This window comes from Felis catus, chromosome C2, assembly GCF_018350175.1.
Source record: "Felis catus isolate Fca126 chromosome C2, F.catus_Fca126_mat1.0, whole genome shotgun sequence".
Classification (NCBI taxonomy): Eukaryota; Metazoa; Chordata; class Mammalia; order Carnivora; family Felidae; genus Felis; species Felis catus.
In genome coordinates, this window is record NC_058376.1 from 63348289 (window position 1) to 63370994 (window position 22706).

Sequence of the window (22706 nt, forward strand, 5' to 3'; positions counted from 1 at the left end):
ACAAATCTAAACTTCAATCTTTTTTTGGACTCTAATTCTTTACTCTTTAGTGTAAGCCATGCTTACCTGTTCCTCTTTGTTTGCCCTTTCCATTGTGCACTGTGGATTCCCTGATCTATTGGGAACAAATAACTTTTTTCTCTTCAACTTTTTCCTGAAGCAGTCCTATAGAAATAGGCTTGACATAAAGGAAATTTAGCATCCAAGTTATTCTGTCATTGCAATTTTCCCCAAAAGAATCCACAAGATAACAAAAGCACATAGAAAACAGATGATGATAGTAGAACAGAAAAAAGAAATGGTAGATTTGGCAGTGGCAGTGATGGTACAGGTGGATGGTGGATAATAGTGAAGGACCAAGTTGGAAATCAAATGTTGATAGTTCAATTATTGAAGGAGAAAGAACCCAAGGCCCAAAACTAAAGTTTTAATGGAAGAAGGGAAATGGCACTTTTATAACTAAAAGTAAAGTGCACACAAAATATAAATTAATACAACTCTCTAAGCCACTTTGTATTCCCATTTTGTAGATGAAGAAAATTGAGAGCAAGAAAACTAAGCAACAAATCCAACATGATACAAACAGCAGGCGGCCGAGCTGTGATGTGAACTACAAGAGTATTAACCATTGTAGAAAGAATAAGCAGTCTCAAGAAAATCCCTTAGTACTGCCATTTCCCATCTTAGTTGCCTTTGTGATATTTGAGGCATAAATGGCAGTCGTCCATTCTAGCATACCTTAAAAGACAGTCTTCTATTTGTAAGACTAGCTTCTTAAACAATCTGAGTTGTGATGCTCCAAGATCATCTGTTTAATAAAACACTCTACAGTAGCATCTGTTCCTTTTCCCTTAAACACAGAGAATCAGAAGGACATGTTGGTTAGAATGCTTATTCCTTACTATTTACTACCATAACCAATCACTGCCCTGACCAATCCTTCTGAAATTAACCACATGCACTTGTACTAACATGGTAGCCATGACAATGAGCTACTTAGATCTGCTGCAGAAAGTAGAGTTGATTGATAGTCCTAGATGCTGACCTCTGAATCCACCACCACATTTATAACAAGGCCTCCCTTTCCCTAGGTATTTTTCAGCCAAAGACTGAACATGATGATGGTAGTAATATGAGCAATACAAGTCTCTTTTTGAGGGATGTGGGACTCCTCAGATGGATGGCTCTGGACCAAAGAATTCACATTAGTCTGGCTAAAACTTTTTTGGAACTGTACTTAGTCTGAGACTCTTCCTATGCAATCTGTCTTCTTTCTTTCCTGTAACAGTTATCAGACCTACACTGTGGTTTGAAGGCTTTTCTTATCTATTCACATCTCTTCCCTTTATCCTTTAAAGATGTCTCTACAATAGATCTCCTACAAATCTAAATCCATTTATCTGTTTCTTCGAGAACCCAAACTAACAAAACTACCCCTATCCCTTCTTTTCCCTGAGCATGCCACACTTTTTGATGGCTCTTATACTAGACTCAGGCATGTTCTTGACACTCCTTCCACTGTCATTATTCTACTACTGTGTGTTATCTTCACTCCAAATTTTTTTCAAACCCAAAATTATAAAAGAGGTCTCTCCATCCTGATATATGCTCAGGAGCATTCTCTCACTACTTCCAATCATTACTGAACTTCTTGAAATTAAAGCCTACCCTTGCTATTTACCTGCCCATCAACAGCCATTGTTATTTAGATTCTACATTAACTACTTTTTTGAAGTAATGATTTCTCCAAATTCACCATTCTTATTTTCTTCAAGTTTCACACAGGATTTCATAAAATGGATCACTCTCAGCTTGATCTCCTCTGGTCTCCTGGCTTTTGTAGAATTCCTTTTTTTTCCCCTAACTCTATGAATTCTTTTCTCTTTCTCTGAATTCATTTCCTCTCTAGAACTCTGAATGTAAATGATACCCCAAGAAACTAATTATCAAGGGAGGTAATCTAAGGAGTAAAAAATAGGGTAATCTTATTCAGTTTCAAGGTTTTAATTATCACTCATCATGTATGACTACCAAATCACAATCTCTGGCTTTTTACTTCTCTCTGGATTGCTAGTTCTCTACCCCAATTTGCCTGTTGAATTTCTGTTGTATATTAAATTCTACAATTTCATTTTATACCAAACTGAACTTGATTTATTGCTTCCTGAATGTGTTCTTCCTCTTGAATTTATAATTTCTTTTTTTTTAACTTTTTAAATGTTTATTCATTTTTGAGAGAGAGAGAGAAGAGAGAGAGAGCGCCAGAGCGAGCATGAGCAGGGGAGGGGGAGAGAGAGATGGAGACACAGAATCTGAAACAGGCTTCAGGCTCTGAGCTGTCAGCACAGAGCCCCACGTGGGGCTCGAACTCATGAGCTGTGAGATCATGACCTGAGTTGAAGTCAGATGCTTAACTGACTGAGCCACCCAGGTGCCCCTATAATTTCTTTAATAGCACCATCTTCCTATTCAAATTCCCACTTGAATCTTTACGTAAGTTGTGACTGTTCTCATGACTTCTGCCACCCAACACTACTCCCTTCTTGTACCTAATCCAATTAGGTCACAAGACGCATCATCCTGTAATAGCTCACAATTCCAGGCTCTTCTCCATTTTCACTATTGCTTCCCAAGTTCAAGTCCCAATTATCACTTGACTAGATATTTTAATAGTGTCTCATTGTTTTCCTGTACTCTGTGTTCTTACCATTAGCAAACTCATTTACCTTCTAATAACTGTAAAGTATTTACAAAAATTTGCTCTAATTATGACATTTTCATGCTTAAAACAGAATATTCCCAAGCCCTGTAGCAGCAAACCTTAAGCCAGTTACTTCAACATACTAGAGTGTTGTCATCTATTTTGACATATGTCAAAAGTAATTTGCTAGCATTTGATAATTAAAACACTAACGTTTGAGAATGACTTATATTAAAATATTAAAACATATTCATGACTGTTCTTATCTTTAAAAATCACGCTTACTTATATGATGATATGATTTCTTGAGAAGTTTATAGTTATTTGTATATAACTTCTGCTATGACCACGTAATGCATATTATAATGTCCTCTGTCATATGTGCTAAGGAAGAAAAATGTAGAGAACTCTTAGCCTCCAGGGTCAAGGACAAAATTTCTAGCTTGACATTTCATAACACTTCACAATTTCACCCAAACTGTGTTTTCTACTTGTCCTTATCACATACTGTGTGCTAACAAGAAAACAATTACCACAAAAACTTGAATTCCTTACTGCTCACTTATATAATTTGTGCCTGCCTTTTTCCACGCTACATTTGCCATTGTGTTCCCTGTGCTTAGAACGTCCTAGTACTTTATTAATGCAGACTAGAAGTCTACAGGTCAGGTTTAAATGTTATCACCTCCCTGAAAACTTGACTCTCCTCTTCTCTCAAGCTGGAAGTAAAGGTTCTGCACTCTGAAAATACTATTTTACTTACCTAACTCCTCTGGAAGGAAAGGAAATACTTTCCACTTAATCTTCTAGTTGTACAGCAATATGTTTTAATCACATATTAGACTATAAGCCACTTAAAACTAGGAACTGTTTATTTGTACCCCCCCCCCAACAAGTCTTGACACATGGTTGGCATTCAAAAAACATTGAATAAACAGGTTTTGTAAGTTTTTTGTTAAGTTTGCTCATTGGTTTTACACATCTTTCTGGAAAACCGGCAATTTTCCTATATAATACTACTCCTAAATCATTTATTCAAGTATTAAGTCAAACTAACCTTGGAATTTTGTCCCTGGGAATACACTATGACTTTTTCTCCATTCAGGGAGAAAAAAACATTTTCTCTAAACTTGGTTTTCTATTTCTCAGCTATTTCTATTTTTCTCTCAATCCTCTGATGGGGAAGGGTGACAAATCTTATGTAAATGTCTTAATTACAGTACATCTAATGTTCTTATACTTATAAAATGCCTCAAGAAAAACAGTGGATTAGTTTAATGCAATTTTTTCCTTAAAGAAACTATACTCATCATCCTTTTTTTTTCAAATGTTAATTTTATTTTTGAGAGAGAGCACACAAGCTGGGGAGGGGGCAGAGAGAGAGGGAGACAGGATCTTAAGCAGGCTCCATGCTGACAGCAGACACCCTGATGTGGGGCTCAAACTCATGAACCAGGAGATCATGACCTGAGCTGAAGTCGGATGCTTAACCAACTGACCCACCCAGGCACCCTGTATGCTCACCACCTCATAGTACAGGTTTTCCAGAATTAAAAGCCATGTCTCTTGATTTCCAAGTTACTGTCAAGCTTATTGTCTGCTATACCCACAGCCTGAAAGTTAGGTTAGTTCAACTGCAATGATTAAGCTTTATACAGGGTTTATAAAAAGGAAAAGAATTTCAAAACTGAGTCATAATCACACAATATCTGTTACTATAGAGAGTAGAAGGGACTAAGAGAGGTCACTTATTTAATGCCTTTGTTCTGAGGACAGGAATACCACTAACCTTTTCTGAAATAATGGTCATCTTCTGTGTTCCTTAGAAAGTAAGGAATCTACAATGTACACCTTAGTTGGGTTTTTTTTTCCCACAGATTTTATTTTCCTGTGCTGATTAGCAATAAGAACGATTTGTCAATAAGCTCCTTCTGACAGAAGAAGTATGCTGAACCCAACTGCCTGAGTTATAACCCTGAGTTTGTCATAAAATTTTTCACAATTTGATCCACTTGGGTTTTCAGCAAATAGAATACAAGCCTTTTTTTCCACCAAAAAAACCACTAAATTTTCTAAGGCTTCTGTTGAAAATTTCAATAAAAAGTGAAGAGGCACACAACTGTTCTCCTTTGTGAGAAGAGAGAAAAACATTAGAGGCAGATGCAAAGTGGATGTGTCTAGCAAAGGTTTGGTGTGAACCAACACCTTCTACTGTTCCTTGGTGACTCCAAGTCCAGAGAAGTGAAGACATCTTTCCTGGGAGATAAAATGCTTAAGTTAACTAAAAGCAACTTTTGATTACTTCTCTAAGAGGGAGAGGGGGAACTACACCCTTCCAAGGTTCTTCTCAACTTTAGCAAGATGCATTTGTGTGATGGAAGACTTTTAGCATTTAGGATACCATGGAGACCACCTTCCTAAAACTGCTGATCTACAATGGAAGTAAAGGAATTTGTCAAAAAGATTATGATTTTCTTGCATTGGTGGGCTTTCATAAATCATTTCTATTGCAGACTCCATGGACAAATGCCACAGAGAAGACTGAAGGTCTTTTTCACTCTCACAATCAAGTTTGTTTCTCAAAGGCAGAAACTATCAGTGGAATTTTCAAGGAGAAAGGGCAGTTTCTGTGCCAAATCTCCCTAGATCATAAAAATAATATGAGAGGGTCATGTTATTGAATACTGTGTACGTGTACACATGCGTACTCTCACAGTCCCCCCCCCTCTCTCTCTCACACACACACACACACATACACACACACACACACACACTTATACTGCCCTGTCCTTTGTAAACCAGATCAGTATTTCAGACACAAATGAGGTGAGCTCAGGGGAAGAGAGATTCATATTGAAGTGTGAAAACATTCCAGGAAGAAAAAGACAGATCTGTTTAAGAGTACAAATACACCCAATAAATCATGGTGAGCTTGGTGGCGGGACTGCTCTTCCTTCTGGCAGCTTTGTAATTACTCTCTCAACACAGCAACAACTTTCTTTGGAAACAGACACTCTATATGCAAGACAATTACAGCATTGGGTATCACTGCTGGTCAAAGCCCAGGCTACATATGTCACAATCCATTAGTTACGAGATGTATCTGAGCAGCTTCAAGTTTATCAAACCCAAGTGCCACTTTTCCTGATCACTTTTCTCAAGGTCTCCCACGAACAGTCATTGACTATTTCTAATAGTCTATCAATCCAGTCTGCAAATAATTCTCTTCAAGTGAAGATTTTATGAATTATTAACCTGATTTATGGGATCTGGCAATTCTCAGTTCAGCTTCCCCCAAATAATCTTCTAATCATTTGTTACAACTCACAATTAGAGATCCTCAGAAGACACTACAATGAAGAACATTATTTCATTTTACCCTGGGAGAATCTGATTTGTCTGGATTTATGTTTGAGTACTCTAGAGTATGTCCTGGGAAACTGAGGATAAACAGAACAAGGATACTAACAGTAGAAAAGGCATTCTTGGTTTTTGGTGCACCTGAGACCCCCCCCCCTTCTCTGAAATACATAAAATATGTCTCATTTACACTTTCCTATTTGATATTTAAGTATGTAATGTCTTGAGTTATCTTCTAATTAGCTCACATGTAAAAACATAATTTCCCCAATCAGTTTGTAAGGGAAGAGGCCAAGTTTTGAATGGTCTCATCTTGGCAACAGTGATATACTAGAGCTGGGTTGCACAAGCTTTTAAGAGCCAGTTTTTAAATTTTGGAAAATTCTGTCAGCTGTTATAAATAACAAAAATATATAGATTTACAATTAGATAAATTACTTTAAAGTAAAGGTAATAAATATTCAAAAGTCATTACCCTTTAATTGCTACATTATATTTTATGATTATTTATGGTCTTAACATTATCAAAATCTAATGTATTTTTATGTTGACAATAATATAGTGGTGTAATACTGTGTATCTTTTTGCAAGTTTGTTTTCACTGACTTCCCATTCAATGACTTTACCTTGGTAGCTTGAATTAGTGATAGGAGAGATATGGACAGTATAGAAATCAGCAAATACTAGAAATAAGTGTTGTCCTCTTCCCCCACAGAGAGCTGGTTGTTAAACTTTTACCATCACACCATTAATCATTGTTGAAATCACCTAAACAATTTAAGCTTTAGAATCATCTTCCAGAAGGTGGAAAAGGAAACTACCATAGTAGACAAATCAACCACTGTCCAACTCCCTCCTCCCTAACCATTCTGAGGACAGTTGCTCCACACACAGCTCTTACTTCATGACGTCATCTTCTCTACTGAGGACTGGCCTAGGCTCACTCCTAACAGATGATTGCGCCCGTATGGGCCCCCATTATTGTAGTTGGGATCAGGCATGTGTGGCTCATTTCCTTTCTTGGAAAACTGGAACTGGGAAAGTGAGTGACTAAGGTATGAACCAAAAGACCATGAAGTCAACTCAAGGACAAGTATGATAGGGTGTGACAGTCCCTGCACTAGTCTTGGGAAGACCTCTTTCAGGCTGCATTCACCATGATAAGCTATCAACTACAAAATGACCATCAAAGCATTTTTTTTTTTAATTCTTTGGATCTCATTTTGTGCAAAAAGTGAGGTCATAATCCAAACTGCAGTGATTAGAAGTCTGACTAAATCATGTGCTTCTTCTATGAGGACTCCAAATGAGTTCATAGCTTACTCATCACTAACATGAGCACCACACTAGGTAGTTCGTATACTGTTTCATTTGACTCTAATGGCCTTATAAAGTAGATGTAATCATTATCCCACTTTGCAGAGGGAAAAAACAGAAACTTAGCTTAAGCAATTTGCCTGTTTACATTACTAGCAAATGGTAGGTCTCATTCTAGGACTTCTCTTAACCAGCATACACACAAAAAAACCTGCAACCTATATCAATAAGATATTTAGGCCTCAACAAGGAACTCATAGTCAAGGACTTAGAAACTTTAGGAACATTTATGAGAACAAAAGAAACACCACCATTTATGGTATTTTTATTTTTCTGACACCCAAGTGGCTGTCAGAATTTTAATGATTGGGAAACTGATAAAGAGACTCTGGAAGACTTCAAAAAGCCACATGAATGTTCATTCGGTTGACCTAAAGATTCATAATTAGAGAGAGCACATACAAGACAGAGGAGGAAGACTTCCCAGCCTACTCTGGTTGATCAAATGTTGCTACATCGTATGTTTCTAAGCAGCAAATGAGACATCAACTGAATTAACTCAGGGGAGACAATTCAGGAAAAGGAAGTGCATGGATATCCTGAAGATGAAGAACACTTGATAAAGAAAAAAAAAGTGTAGTTAACTTGGAGAAGAAAAGAGTTAAGGGATACATCAGAACTCTTGGCAAAATTTCATGAGCTGTCATATAAGAAACATATTAGACTTACTTTTAACCTTAAAGATAGGAATTAGATTCAACTTGGAATAGTTAATAATGAACATTTTATTTACGAAAGCATTCTAATGATTGGAGCTGATGAAAAACAAAGTCAGCTTCTTGATGCAGTACCAGATTTTCTCTATCATTGAAGATGTTTAAACAGATGAGTAATCCTGGCAAAAGAGATTCAGGATGATCTTTGAGGTGATTTCAAACTCTGATGTTTCCCTGTTCTAGGCTGAAAGGAAAAGAACTGAGATCCTTACCCCTAATTACTCCTAGTTCCATATCTTTAACTGTGTACAGTCAAATTTCCCAAAAACAAGCTCATCTGGGCAGCCCCCTTTCAAAGTTCTACCCAGAAGAGGTGGCAGGAACAGGGGTTACAGAAGATACAAGAGTATTGACCAGAGTCGAAGGCGAGCATGCATCATCTAAGCTGGAAAATGGCAACATCTGAGCTTGGAGTCAAAAGTAGCCATTTTCACCAGGTAGTATAAATCATTAGGTAGTTGTAGGAAATGTTATAGGAAAGAAGGTCCAATTAAAAAGAAAACCAGAGACTAATCAAAAAAGAGAGAAACAAATTATTTAGTTTGACAGACTTTGTCCACTGCAGTATTTACAGTAGCTAAGATACGGAAACAATCTAAATGTCCATTGAGAGATGAACAGATAAAGAAAATATGCTACAGGGGCACCTGAGTGGCTTAGATGGTTAAGTGTCCAATTTCCACTCAGGTCATGATCTCACAGTTCGTGAGTTCAAGCTCCACGTGGGGCTCTGTGCTGACAGCTCAGAGCCTATAATCTGTTTCTCCCTCTCCCTCTCCCTCTCTGTCCCTCCCCTGCTCATGCTCTGTCTGTCCATATCTCTCTCTCTCTCTCTCTCTCTCTCTCAAGAATAAACATTAAGAAAATTAAAAGAAATAAGAAAATATGGTACATACATAACATGGAATATTATTCAACCTTAAAAAAAAGAAAGAAACCCTGTCATGTTGCAAGGCCTTTTGGGAGAGGGAAACGGAGAGTTGTTGTTTACAGGGTATATATAAAGTTTCAACTCTGCAAGATAATCAAATTCTAGAGATCCTCTCTATAACACTACCTAGTTCCCAATACTGCATTGTGTATTTAAAAATCTATTCAAAAAGTAGGTGTTAAGTACTCTTACCACAATAAACAGACAGACTTCACAAGTCAATGAATACCAATGCCAGAAAATGTATCCAGAAGAGAGGGAACTTAGTGTATCTCATATATAATAAGATATAAATATTTTATAAATATATTTATAATAGGATAGTTAGCAAAATGTAGAAATACAATGTAATTATTTCTCAATGTATTCTTTAAAAATCTTGGATGAATACTAACATAACTAATATCAATCAAGAGAAGACTGGCTTGCCTTACAGTATTTGACAACTACTTTATTGTCACTTTCAGCAACTAATTACTCTGGTCAATAAGTGTACTATTTTTTTTCAAGAGTTGATTTAAATTCCAGTTAGTTAACATAGAGTATAATATTAGTTTCCGGTGTAGAATTCATTGATTGATCACTTACATACAACACCAAGTGCTCATCCCGACAAGTGTCCTCCTTCATACCTGTCACCCATTTACCCCATCTCCCTCCCACCTCCCTCCAGTAACTCCTAGTTTGTTCTCTATAGTTAAAAGTCGGTTTTATAGTTTGTGTCTCTCTCTTTTCCCTATGTTCATCTGTTTTGTTTCTTCAATTCCACATATGAGTGAAATCATATGGTATTTGTCTTTCTCTGACTTACTTGCTTAGCCTAGTACACTCTAGCTTCACTGACATCATTACAAATGGCAAGATTTCATTCTTTTTGGTTGCTCAGTAATATTCCATTGTGTGTGTGTACACACACACACACACACACACACACACAAACACACACACACACACACACACACACACCACCTCTTCTTCATCCATTCATCAGATAATGGACATTTGGGCTCTTTCCATGGTTTGACTCATATTGATAACGCTGCTATAAACACTGGCATGCATGTGTCCCTTCAGATCTATATTTTTGTATCCTTTGGGTAAATACGTGGTAGTATAATTGCTGGGCCATAGCATAGTCCTATTTTTAACTTTTGGAGGAAACTCCCTACTCTTTTCTCGAGTGGCCGCACCAGTGTGCACTCCCACCAACAGTGCAAGAGGGTTCCCCTTTCTCTGTACCCTTGCCAACACCTCTTATTTCTTATGATATTAATTTTAGCCATTCTAACTGGTGTGAGGTGTGAGGTGGTATCTCACTGTGGTTTTGATTTGTATTTCCCTGATGATAAGTGATGCTGAGTATCTTTTCAGTGTCTGCTAGCTGTCTGGATGTCTTGTTTCAAGAAAATCTCTATTCATATCATCTGTCCATTTCTTAACTGGACTATTTGTTTTTTGGGCATTGGGTTTGATAAGTTCTTTATAGATTTTGGATACTAACCCTTAATCTGATATGTCATTTGCAAATATCTTCTCCCATTCCTAAGGTTGCCTTTTAGTTTTGCTGGTTCAGTTGCTGTGCAGAAGCTTTTTATCTTGAAGTCCAGTAAGTACATGAACGTAGTTACCAGTATAAGTGCTAACTTTTTGAAGCCATTAATACAGTAATAATATGACCAGAATTAGTTGTCAGAATTTTTCTTTGCTGAGTAATAACTAATATGACCAGAATTAGTGGTTAGAATTTTTCTTTGCTGAGGCTCATGTTTGTATGTTGTTGAAAACAACATTTTAGTCATCTGGTTTGTTGCTTTTCCCATGCATGAGGTGGACTCGATACTAATTATGAGCTTAAACTCTGTGGTTAGACTGTGGGAATTTGAATGTCCACTTACGCAAAGGTTGGGAAAGTTACTTACCTTCTTTTTATCTCATTTGTACGTACAAAGAGTATAAAAATTGTACTTCTCTCTTAGGCTTATTGTTTGGACCAAATTGAGTAAGATATATAAAGTTAAACATTTAAGACCTTGCCTGGCTATGATAGATACTCAATAAGTACTAGTAGCAGTAATGATAATAATCACTTATTTTATTACTATAATCACCTTTAAATGCACAATTTATAAGTTTCATTTCACTGATCAGACAGAAATGATCTCTTTCCATGTTACAGGCTACAAATACCTTAAACCCTCTCATTAAGCATAGATTGACATATATAAACAAAATGGCAATTTTATTGACTTTAATTCATTTTAAACATTGGTAATAGTAGCTAAAGAATAGAAAGTGTGGTTGGCTCAGATTTGTTGAAAATCTCCATGAAAAGTTCACATCAGAAATGACTGTTCCTGTTCAATGCACAATCATTTTGATATGAGGTGTAATTGTGCTTCCCAGTACCTGTATGCTAGCTACTCAGAGAACAGGAAAGTTAAAAAATAATGTCACATTTTACCTTCTTGAGTCCTCTGCAACTATAATGGCTCTCTAGTGAGGCTGAGATTTGATGACAAATAATGATGAATGATTTAGAATGATTAGAAAACCCAAAAGAAAGTATTGTTACAGAAGGAAAGTGTGTGTGTGTGTGTGTGTGTGTGTGTGTGTGTGTGTGTACAGACTTACATATTTACATTCCTTGATGGTTTGGGGTTTTGAAACAGTTGTGTACTTTGGAACTCTCTGCTAACACCATCAGAGGTTTGGCTCCGCTTTCTGATATAGTCGCCACTAGCCATGTGCACGTATGGCTAGTGGCTATTAGACAGTGCAGATATGGAACATTTTATCATCACAGAGAATTCAATTAGACAAGTGCTTTTAGAAGGTGATAGTCGTAGTCTGAGAGAAGAAAACACTCTTGCAATAGGGAAAATGATGTGGTCAAACAATGTATGGTTGTTCTTTAAAGACCAGAGACAAAAGAATAATAACACGTTAAGCATGATTTTCACCATATGGACAGAAACTGCGGTACAAAGGACAATCACTTGTCAGGATAATGTGTTTCTTGCCCTCTGTAGTGAGTCAGCCTCTAAGGGCCTGGTGTGAGGGAAGCAAACCACCTGGGATTGTTGTGATTAGAGAGAAATGCATTTCAGCAGGAAGCTGGGCATCCAAAATGCCAAGATTAAAGAAAAAGAGAAACAACAACAACAAAAAGTCTCCCACAGTTTTGGCCAACAGACTTAAAATGCAATTCTCAGAAAGAGATCTCTGTTAGCAACACACTGCGTGCGGTCAGTCCTCTTGCTCCCGCTCTTCTGTCAAGCCGTGGAGGAATATTCACACCAGGTTATTTTAATCATGTTTTTCTTGATGTGAGTTAATTCTACAGAATTTATTTTCCCTTCTTGGGTGTTAAATTTAAAAAAAAAATGGGGGCTCTTTATATCCCCCCCTCCTGTCAAGTCTCAAACTTTTTCTTTTCCTTTTCTGGCCTTGAGACAGAACAGGACACAGGACAACACAGAGGAGACTGCACTGGCATGTTACCACTGAAAATCAATGCTTCCGTCCTTGGCCTGTCCTGTGGAATGTAATGTTCTGGAACACTAAGCTCTTCAGCAAGACGCAAGGTCCCTGAGGGCATCTGCAGGGTGGGAATTTCAGGTTACAGCAGGTCTGTGTGGGGTCTAATTCACCAACTGTGAGGGGGTGGGGGTGGGGTTCCAGGCCAGATACACTATCTGAGCCAGGCTCAATGCAGTGTTTTCAGCAATGAATCTGGAAGCCAAAGTAAATTCACCATTCTACCCTCATTCTGGGAGAAGAAATGATGGGAGCGGGGGCTTCTGGAGAAAAGACACCAAGGTGGAAGAAGGGACAAAGACAGATACACATCTGCACACTACCATACTCAACTAAGCAGAAAGACAGACACACAGACAAGTTGAGAGGGGCATAGCCAGAGAGAAAACAAAATGGTTCCCGATTTCCTGTTTATTTTCTTTTTCTGAACCCTCAGTTGATCTAAGAGGGATGTTTTCAGTTTATTCAACTTTATGTTTACTCTAAGTAAGAACGAGAAAATTCTGTATAATGGGTAAAATTCAAAACCAAAGAAAAATGGGTAACATTTTCAAGAAAGATCTCCATTTAGCTTTAATTAAGAACTAATACAATTACAAAAATAGCAATAAATGCTGGCACAGAAATCACTAGTCCGTTTCTGAATGCTGCTTTTTCCCTCATCCCAGAAAAACAAGCTCTCCATTTTTGTTTCGCTCTGACAAGCTGTTTGCAAAAAAGAAAGCTCCCCAAAACCTAAACCAAGAGCAATTTCAGGACCTGGCGCTTTCCTCACTTAACTGTCATTATGAAGTGAATAAAAATCAAATGAAGCAAAGCAACATTTGACGGTCTTTTCTAAGCATGGATTAATTATTCCCAGATGAAAGTGCTTGCCTTTCCTTTTATCAGTTATTAGCTTCCACCTTTCTTGTTTCCCCTCCCCTTCCCCCTCCCCTGAGGGTACAAGTAGAGAATTCTGGAGGATTATGGCAAAAGTTGAGCTCAGTCAGGGTTATACTAATTTCTTCTGTTTGCCTGGGGGCATTACAATATCTGGACAGAAAAAGACATTGAAGGAGATATGGGGCTGGGTGGAGAATCAGAAATATTCCAATTATGACCAAAGCACTATCTGTTGCATACTTTTAGGTGCCAGAAACTATTAAACATTTCTAGGATGTTTGGAAATGGCTTTGATGGCCCACTTCCTTTCAACTTGAAGGAACTCCTTCTTTCCTTACTTATCCAAAGTTCATTACATGTCTACCATTAACTAGACATTATAATCTTTGGATTCCACTGGGAATAACACAGCCTGTATGTAAGAACAAAGATTCAAATAAAACCTATTTAAAATGTCCAACTTTACAGAGCTGCAATATTTGCATTTTTACAGAAAACATTTAAAATCATTTCAGTAAGTGGAATCCATTTTCCTCCATGAACTGTTAATATTGAATTCTTAATGGCTTCCCCAGGGTTTTGGGTCCTGCTATGAAGCCTTTAGTGATTTCATCATTGTTAAAGCACAGTAAACAATCACAGTTTATTCTCATAAGCATAAAACTCTCAATCTATTACTCGCCCTAGTTTTTATATTCTTAAAGATGGAAAACTGACTTTCCATGCAATCTGAATATAAGACAATGCTAAATTGGTTTATAAGCCTGGCGAATATTGGTGTAAACATTCCTAAATTGCTTTAATGTATAATATCAGCATTTGAACTCTTATGGAGACAATTATACTTTCAAATTTTGGGGGGTTTTAAATAAGACACTGTTCTTTTCCTTTGTTCAAGCAAGTCTTCATTTTTGTTTCTGGTTTTTATTCTTTGTTGATAAAAAGACCATGTCAATTTGTTGCTTTTACAAGACAAACTTCTAAATTCATCTTTTTTTTTCTTTTTTTTTATTTTTATTTTTTTTAATTTTTTTTTCAACGTTTATTTATTTTGGGGACAGAGAGAGACACAGCATGAACGGGGGAGGGGCAGAGAGAGAGGGAGACACAGAATCGGAAACAGGCTCCAGGCTCTGAGCCATCAGCCCAGAGCCCAACGCGGGGCTCAAACTCCCGGACCACGAGATCGTGACCTGGCTGAAGTCGGACGCTTAACGACTGCGCCACCCAGGCGCCCCTAAATTCATCTTTAAAATCTTCAATTTCCATTCTGACTCCCAAAAATCTTTTAAAAATATATTATAGGTTTCAATTTAAATCTGCACATACATTTCATGGCAAAGGTACCAAATTAATTATAACAACAATATATGAATCCGTTATCTTTTTGCACTGTGAAATGATTATTCACTGTTTTAACAAGAAAAAAAAAGAAAAACTATGTATATGGAAAATAAAGTTAATGTATTATTTACCCTCTTAAATATATATCTCTCATATACTGAATTATAGCTTATTTTTCACAAAATTATGTAAATATTTAAAAAGCAGGGGCACCTGGCTGGCTCAGATGGTGGAGAATATGACTCTTGATCTCGGCATTGTGACTTTGCCCCTCCCACCCATGACCCTGTGAGTGTAGAGGTTACTTAAAAAATCAAAACTAAAAAAAAAAAAAATATATATATATATATATACACACATATATATATATAGTATCTTTAAAAAATTTATACAAGTAAAATAGAATACAAAGTTTGATGCACTTTTTTTAATTCTTAGTAGCTTTTGAGCACTTTCTTGACTCCTGCTCTTCATAAACATGATTTTGTCATATCATTGTACCACATTTTCTCTGTTATTTTTTGTGGGGGAAATTGGCTGTTTATAAACCTTTTAAAAAGTGAATAAAAGATAAGTAACCTGTTTTCTGAATCTTCTACTATACTTCTCACTATTAGAATACATTTCTCAAAAGGAATGAGAGGTTTAAAGGGTAGTTACATTCAAGCGTAACTACCCACTTGCTTGAAATTATATTAAGCCTAGAAAATAGTATGAGGAAATTTACATTCTGAATTTCTACTCATTTTTAGTCATGTTTCACAGATTTCCTAATCTAGATAGTATATTTATTTATACTACGTTTATTTACTTTTGAGACAGAGAGAGAGCATGAACGGGGGAGGGGCAGAGAGAGAGGGAGACACAGAATGTGAAGCAGGCTCCAGGCTCTGAGCCATCAGCCCAGAGCCCGACGCGGGGCTCGAACTCACTGACCGCGAGATCGTGACCTGAGCCGAAGTCGGACGCTTAACCGACTGAGCCACCCAGGTGCCCCTAGATAGTTTATATATTTTTATTCTTCATTGAATCTATTCCCTCTTATAATCTTTGACAGGTTTATAGAAAATATACTAATCTTTGTCTATTCATTTTATATCTGGTAACTTGTTGACTTCTCTTCTTGCAGGTTTTGATATTTAGTACATAAAGGCTCATTGTTATAGCTTTCTTGCAGACTGTTTTATTAAATTAAACTTTCATTTTGCACTGATCTAGAATTTTTTAAAAAATTTTTTATTGCTAACTTATTATTTTTTGACTTGTGGAAATTCTCCCTATCTCCCTATGCATGTCAACAGCAGATCTAGCTTACTTTCAATAGTTATAAATAAATAGAGTTTTTGATATTGATTTTAATGCTTATACTTCTGGTGCTTCTAGTATTATTCCTCTTACATATGAAATACACTGACCAGGCTGATGGTTTCAGATGGTTATTCTTTATCAGGTTGAAAGAACATCTTTCTTTCCCTAGGACACTAAAATACTGTCCATCATGGTGCATGTAAAATTTTAACTCAATTACTCTTTTGGCATCTATAAAAATGACCATTATTTTGTTTGATGTATTGATATTTCTTAATAATGGAAAAAGAGTGGAAAAGAATAAAGGAATATAATTTAGTAGATTCTTTCACAGTAAACCATAGTTGTATTCCTGAATTAAATTTTATATATAAACTTTATAAATCTTATTATATTGTTATGGTATAATTTTCATATGTTATTGCATCTATTGGATATCTCATGTACATCTATCATATATGTATATGTGCACCCACACATACACGTACAGAGAGGTGATACAAGTGCATTGGATTTTTATAGCTGTTTTGTTCAGGTTTTAGTTTCTGAGTTTAGTATTTTTGAAACTGAGTAGTTTTATTTCTTGTTTCGGTTGTTTTTCTATACTATGAAAAAGTTAAAATGTTATAAGCAATTAATCTTTGACATTTGTTAGAATTTACCTATAAAATTTTCTGAGGGCGCCCAGGGGGTTCAGTCAGTTGGTCGTATGAATGACTTCGGCTCAGGTCATAATGTCACAGTTTGTGAGTTCGGGTACCACATCGGGCTTGCTTGCTGTTGTCAGTGCAGAGCCCACTCCGGATCCTCTGTCTCCCTCTCTCTTTGCCTCTCTCCCACTCGTGTTCTCTCTCTCAAAATAAATAAACATTAAAAATTTTTTTCTAGGGGCTCCTGGTGGCTCAGTTGGTTAAGTCAGGTCACCATCTCATGGATTGTGAGTTCCAGCCCTGCATTGGGCTCTGTGCTGGCAGTGTGGAGCCTGCTTGGGATTCTCTTTCTATCTTTGCTCCTCCCCTACTCTTCACTCTCTCTCTCTCTCAAAATAAATAAACTTTAAAAAATTCTGGATCTAGAACTATTTGGGGAGCTAATTCTTTGACAAAATACTAACTTCTCCCAAGGTTACTGATGGCTCTGTTAATCAATTCAGTTGATATTTACTGAGCCTAGTCCATATGCCACCTATTATACTGAGTGGATTTTCAGAAAATAAGACATTTATGTCCCTATTATCATAGAATGTGAAACCTAGTAAGAGAACCAGATATCACAAAAGTAATTTCAAGTATAACTCTAGACATTTTCCACTTAGGACTTTGTACACATTTTTTTTTGATATTTCATGGATTATTTTTTTTAATGTGGTCTCTTATTATAAAGTGTAAAGATATATGCACACACACACACACACACACACACACACATTCTGGAGAGAGTCATGGACTTCTTTGGAGGATATGATGGAAGTACTATGTTTCTAAAAGAGTTCACACACATATATACTAACAATAATTTGCATAGCGTTCTAAGATTTCTAACAACACAAGAAGCCCATCCATAAATTCTAAGTTGAACAATGTTTTTCTATGTCATTATTTTCTTTTTGTCTTCTTGATCCAGAAATGTGTGAAGACACTGCATTCGAAATAATTTTCCTTGTATTTCTAATAATTTTGGTCAATTACTCAAATGTTAGCATATTCAGATATATAAAGTATTAAAATTCTTACATATTCATTATGGAAGCTCCCTTTTCTGAATATAAAATTAATCTCTAGACAGCAATTAATAATTTTTGTCTTTAATTGTATCTTGTCTGATGTTAATATTTAACAATCTTTTTTTGTTTTGTTTTGTGGTAAGAAAAACATCCATCTTTAACTTTTTTTGTCTTTTTAAAAAGATGTATCTCTTGGTCAAACTATTTTTATCAGTTCAATCTATGAGACTTCAGATAATAATATTTGATTCATGAAGTCGTCATGAGGATTAATGGACATAAAACATTTAAGGAATGTAGGATAGCATATAGCATAGTGCCAGGCACATACTAAGAATACACATTCGATATCATTATCATTATTATTACCTATTTAATAGAGTGGTTGAAACAGTTTACAGCAATCTTTGTAAAGGATCCATAGTCCTACTTTTGTCACTTTTGGTTTGGATATTTTTCTGATTCTTTCCACATTTTCTGCATTTTCCTACACTATATATTCTCTCAAGGTACACAATTTGCTCTTTTCTTCTGTGGTTGATATACCAGTACATGTTTTGTTTTAAATTCTACTTCGTGATTATCTTTAAGCACCCAAAAGTAGTCTTTCAAAATGTACTGTATTACAAACATGGAAAACTAGAGACTACAAAATAACCAACAACAGACACCAATGTTGTAGATTTAATAGATGTTAACATTAACATTACTCGTTTCATATCTTTTTCTCTCTTAAAGAAATAAACTACTACAAATAAAACCAAAGCTCAGGTCCACACTCCAGAGAGAACTGCTATCCTATGATCCTGCAGTGGTAGTAGTCCCATGAAGGTTTTTACTCTTTCCCTACAGTGATCCATCTCTCGAAGTATCTAAGCTAATAATTAGTGTTCTGGAGTCACTCTATTGTAAAATTAGGCATTTCAGTTTTTTTGCACTGTGTTCTTCTATTTCTGGTTCTTTATATAACTCCAGGTTTTAGATATGGAATACTATGTTTTATTAAACCATGATTTTATATCATACTCATTTTAGTTCATTATTATAGATATTTGACTTCAGTTTTGTAACATAGTTTACTTTAATCATTTAGCTCTATCTTGAAATGTTTTTAATGTTCCCTACCAATCTATTTTATGTGTAACTTCCCCATGATGGATTTCTTAGTTTTGTTTTATGTCTTGATCAGTTGTTGTATATTTGTTTTTTATTATTTTTTAGTAAGGAAGAAGTAGGCATTTTTTTATTTTTTTAAAGTTTATTTATTTATTTTGAGAGAGCATGGGAAGGACAGAGAAGCAGAGAGAGAGAGAATCCCAAGCAGAATCTGCACTGATAGTATAAGTTCGATTTGGGGCTCGAACTTGTGAACCCCGAGATCGTGACCTGAGCTGAAACCAAGAGCCAGACATCCAACCGACTGGCCAGATACTCAACCACCCAGGCATCTCAGTTGTTGCATATTTTAAAGTGGCTTAAATTGATAAGTAGATACTAAATTTTGTAAGCCACTGTATATTTAAGAATATATTTTTAAAAACACTTCATGGGGAAAAAAAAATCTGTGAAGGAATAAACATACTCCGAAATGTTACTCCCCACTAGGTATGTTGTGGACGTTGTTCCATTCTGCATTGGTCTTTGGTGTTGCAGAGTAGGCAGTTAGCAATCAGCATTCCTGGCTGTTCATAAAATTTATTTTTTCCTAGTTTTGTCACTTACAGATCTTTTCAGTGTATTTCTAGACAAGAATGTCTTCAGACTGATTTTGATGTATTACGACAATCACTTTATCTGTTTTCTCAGGTCATTTTTAAGATTTCAGAGAAAGCTTTATTTCATATGTCTTATTTATTTCAAATAAGGCAAAAGTTTATCTCCATTATATCTTTAGTTATTGCCTCTGTTCAAACTGTTTAGTTAGTTGTTTTGTTTTGTTTTTGTTTTGTTTTGTTTCCTAATGAACACACTCAGTTGTTAGCCAGGGTGAGAGACAGCACTCTTTGCCCTCTTTAACTATGGGATTATTTCACATATTTCCTTCTCCCACCCCAAATTTACTTTTATTTCTTCCATTTTGTTTCTTCTATTTTGTTAAGTACATTATGTGAGAGTTCCTCAAGTTAAATTACTGTATCATTAACTTGACTTTTTAACAACTTATTTTAAATTACCCAGTTCAGATTTTAAATCCAACTTTTCTAAGTTTTTTTTAAAAATCAATCCCCGAGTTTCCATCAGTTTTTGTCAAATAACATGTCTTTTTCTCTCAACCTATTCTCTTCTAATTGCCTTTTTCTCTCCATAAAGACCATGTGCTCTTGTGTATTATTGAAAGAAAAAGGAATTTTCTTAAGTTGATTCTGTGCTTATCATTAATGGTTATTAGAGGTCTACTCTCCTGTCTCAAGCTAACATTTTCTTCTGTAAATTTGTATTATTCCCTAGACTGTGTCTGTTCTTTAATCTCTTTGTATTTATATTAAGTCAACTTCAGATCGAGGGCAAATTAATTCAGGTTTAGCGTTTATTACTAGATATGGTGTATAGATTGCCTTTGTCATTACTTTGTATTCACTTGGGTGGTCAAATATTTTTAGATTCATTGACAAGTAGTAAGTTGATATCCACAACCCTTAGTCTCATTCCTGATGTCTTCTAATCTTTTGTTCTGTGTAGCTCTACTGGACTGAAACAGTATAGTATCTTCTCTCAATTGCCTGACTGTCTGACACAAAGAACAGATGGAATACACGGCGAAACTAGTCCCCAGTATCTGCTGATAGGTTTTTGTTTTTGTGTTTTTGCCTCTGCACTACTCCCAAACCTAGCTCTTTACTTGTAGTAACTACACATCCCAAAATACAATGCATTACAGCTTGTCTTCCAGTGCATCTCATGTGTTCATTTTCTGGAAGATATTGTCCCAAACTGGATGAAGGAGGGACAAATATAAAGTGGTAAGAGAAAAGGAGAGCATTTGGCTGCCTGCCTGAACCAGCATCTGTCTAGTTACAGGAACCACTTAGTTGTCTGACACAAATTTTGTTTCTGATCCAGGGGGCAGATAACAAAAGTGAGAAGGTGATTTTTTTGTTTTTTGGGGTTTTTTTTTGTTTTTTTTTGTTTGTTTGTTTTGTTTTATTTTTCTATCCAGATTCATTTGGGCAGTTTTCTTCTGTTTCTAGCTCATCACTGGAAGGTGACAAGCTCTCAACCCAATTCTATCAGTGTTATGGTTTTAGAAGATGGAGAAATCAATAGCTCGGCTTTGTGATGGAGCCTGGTGTTTCAGTTAGTACTGGTCTCCATGTTGAGTCAAAGAGATGTAAACAGAAGCTTATTTCCCTGTGATGGAAGGGTCTGGAGGCATGTTAGGCTTGTCAGGCAACTTAGATCCCCAAGGTCCTGTGTCCAAGTTCCTTCTATCTTACTGTTCTGTTATGTGTGGCCTCCATTCTCAAGGTCCCATCACAGTCCAATATGGTCACTGTCACCCAATGAACTCACATTCCAATCAACAGTAAATAGGGGATATAAAGAAGGGGCAAGAGGCCAAAGAAAAATGCACCAGCTGCCTTTTAAGGGATGCTCCAAGAAGTTGCCATGATTTTCTGGCTTACCTTTTACTGATTAGAATTTAGTTGCAGGGTCACAAAAGCCTTGAGAGTGTGGCTGGGAAATAGAATATTGTTATAACAATCACATACCCACCTAAAATCAAAAGATCTAATACTAAGGATAGGGAGAAGAGAGATTGAGGCCAGCTAACAGACTCTGCCAGTCATGACTTTTCACCACTGAGGTCATCATACTAGAGTCTGATAATCAGACCCTATTATAAACCAAAACAGAAACTTATTTTAATCCTTTAATATGTCAAACAATTTCATTTTATCATTTAATAGTCTGGTATTAGGAAATGTTCATACAACTGCACCATTATATATTTTAAAAGTTTCTTACATCACTTCTTTTTGCGATCCTGATTCGCCCATGAGAAAAACACGTGTGTATCCTTAAGAGAAATCTCTTTTTTTGTATCCTTCTGAGAGAATTTTTATCGTGTCTAAAATAATCCTTCAAACCAGTAATATACCCATGCCCTGTGTTGTTTGGAATTTTCAAGTGGTCCAGTCAAACACAGCTGTAAGAAGCTGTAAGTAGAAGAAGAGACTACAGGTGAGGTGTGACCATGTACACTGGAAATGGCCCCTAGACTCCTAATCTTTTCTCATCTCTGTGCCTATAATTCCACCTGATGGTCTCCATCCAGCAATTTTAAGCCATACAATTTATATTATCAAGCTTCTTCCTGAGAAAAATCAGTTTTAATCACTATAAAGTTTCCTTTGTTCATGTGGTCATTTATCTTTTCTTTTAAGTTTATTTATTTTGAGCAAACAGAGAGAGCTCCAGTGGGGTAGGGGCAGAGAGAGAGGGCGAGAGGGAGAATCCTAAGCAGGCTCCAGATGCTCAGTGAGCAGAGCCAGACTCAGGGCTCGAACTCACAAAACAGTGAGATCATGACCTGATCTGGAAGCCAGAACAAGCTGCTTAATGGACTGAGCCACCCAGGTGCCCCAATCATTAATTAATCCCTCCACTATCTCTCTAGTAAATACCCTCAACTCTCTCAAGACAAATTTTCCATTGTTCTTACTACAGGAATAATTTTTCCAACAGTCGGTCTCCACTGTCTACTCATCGTGTCCCACCTAATACTGTCATCAACTGTTTTATACCCAAGCCACTGACCATTGCTGAACTACATCTAGATCACCAGAAATTGATTTTTTATTTTTTTTAATGTCAATTCTGTCT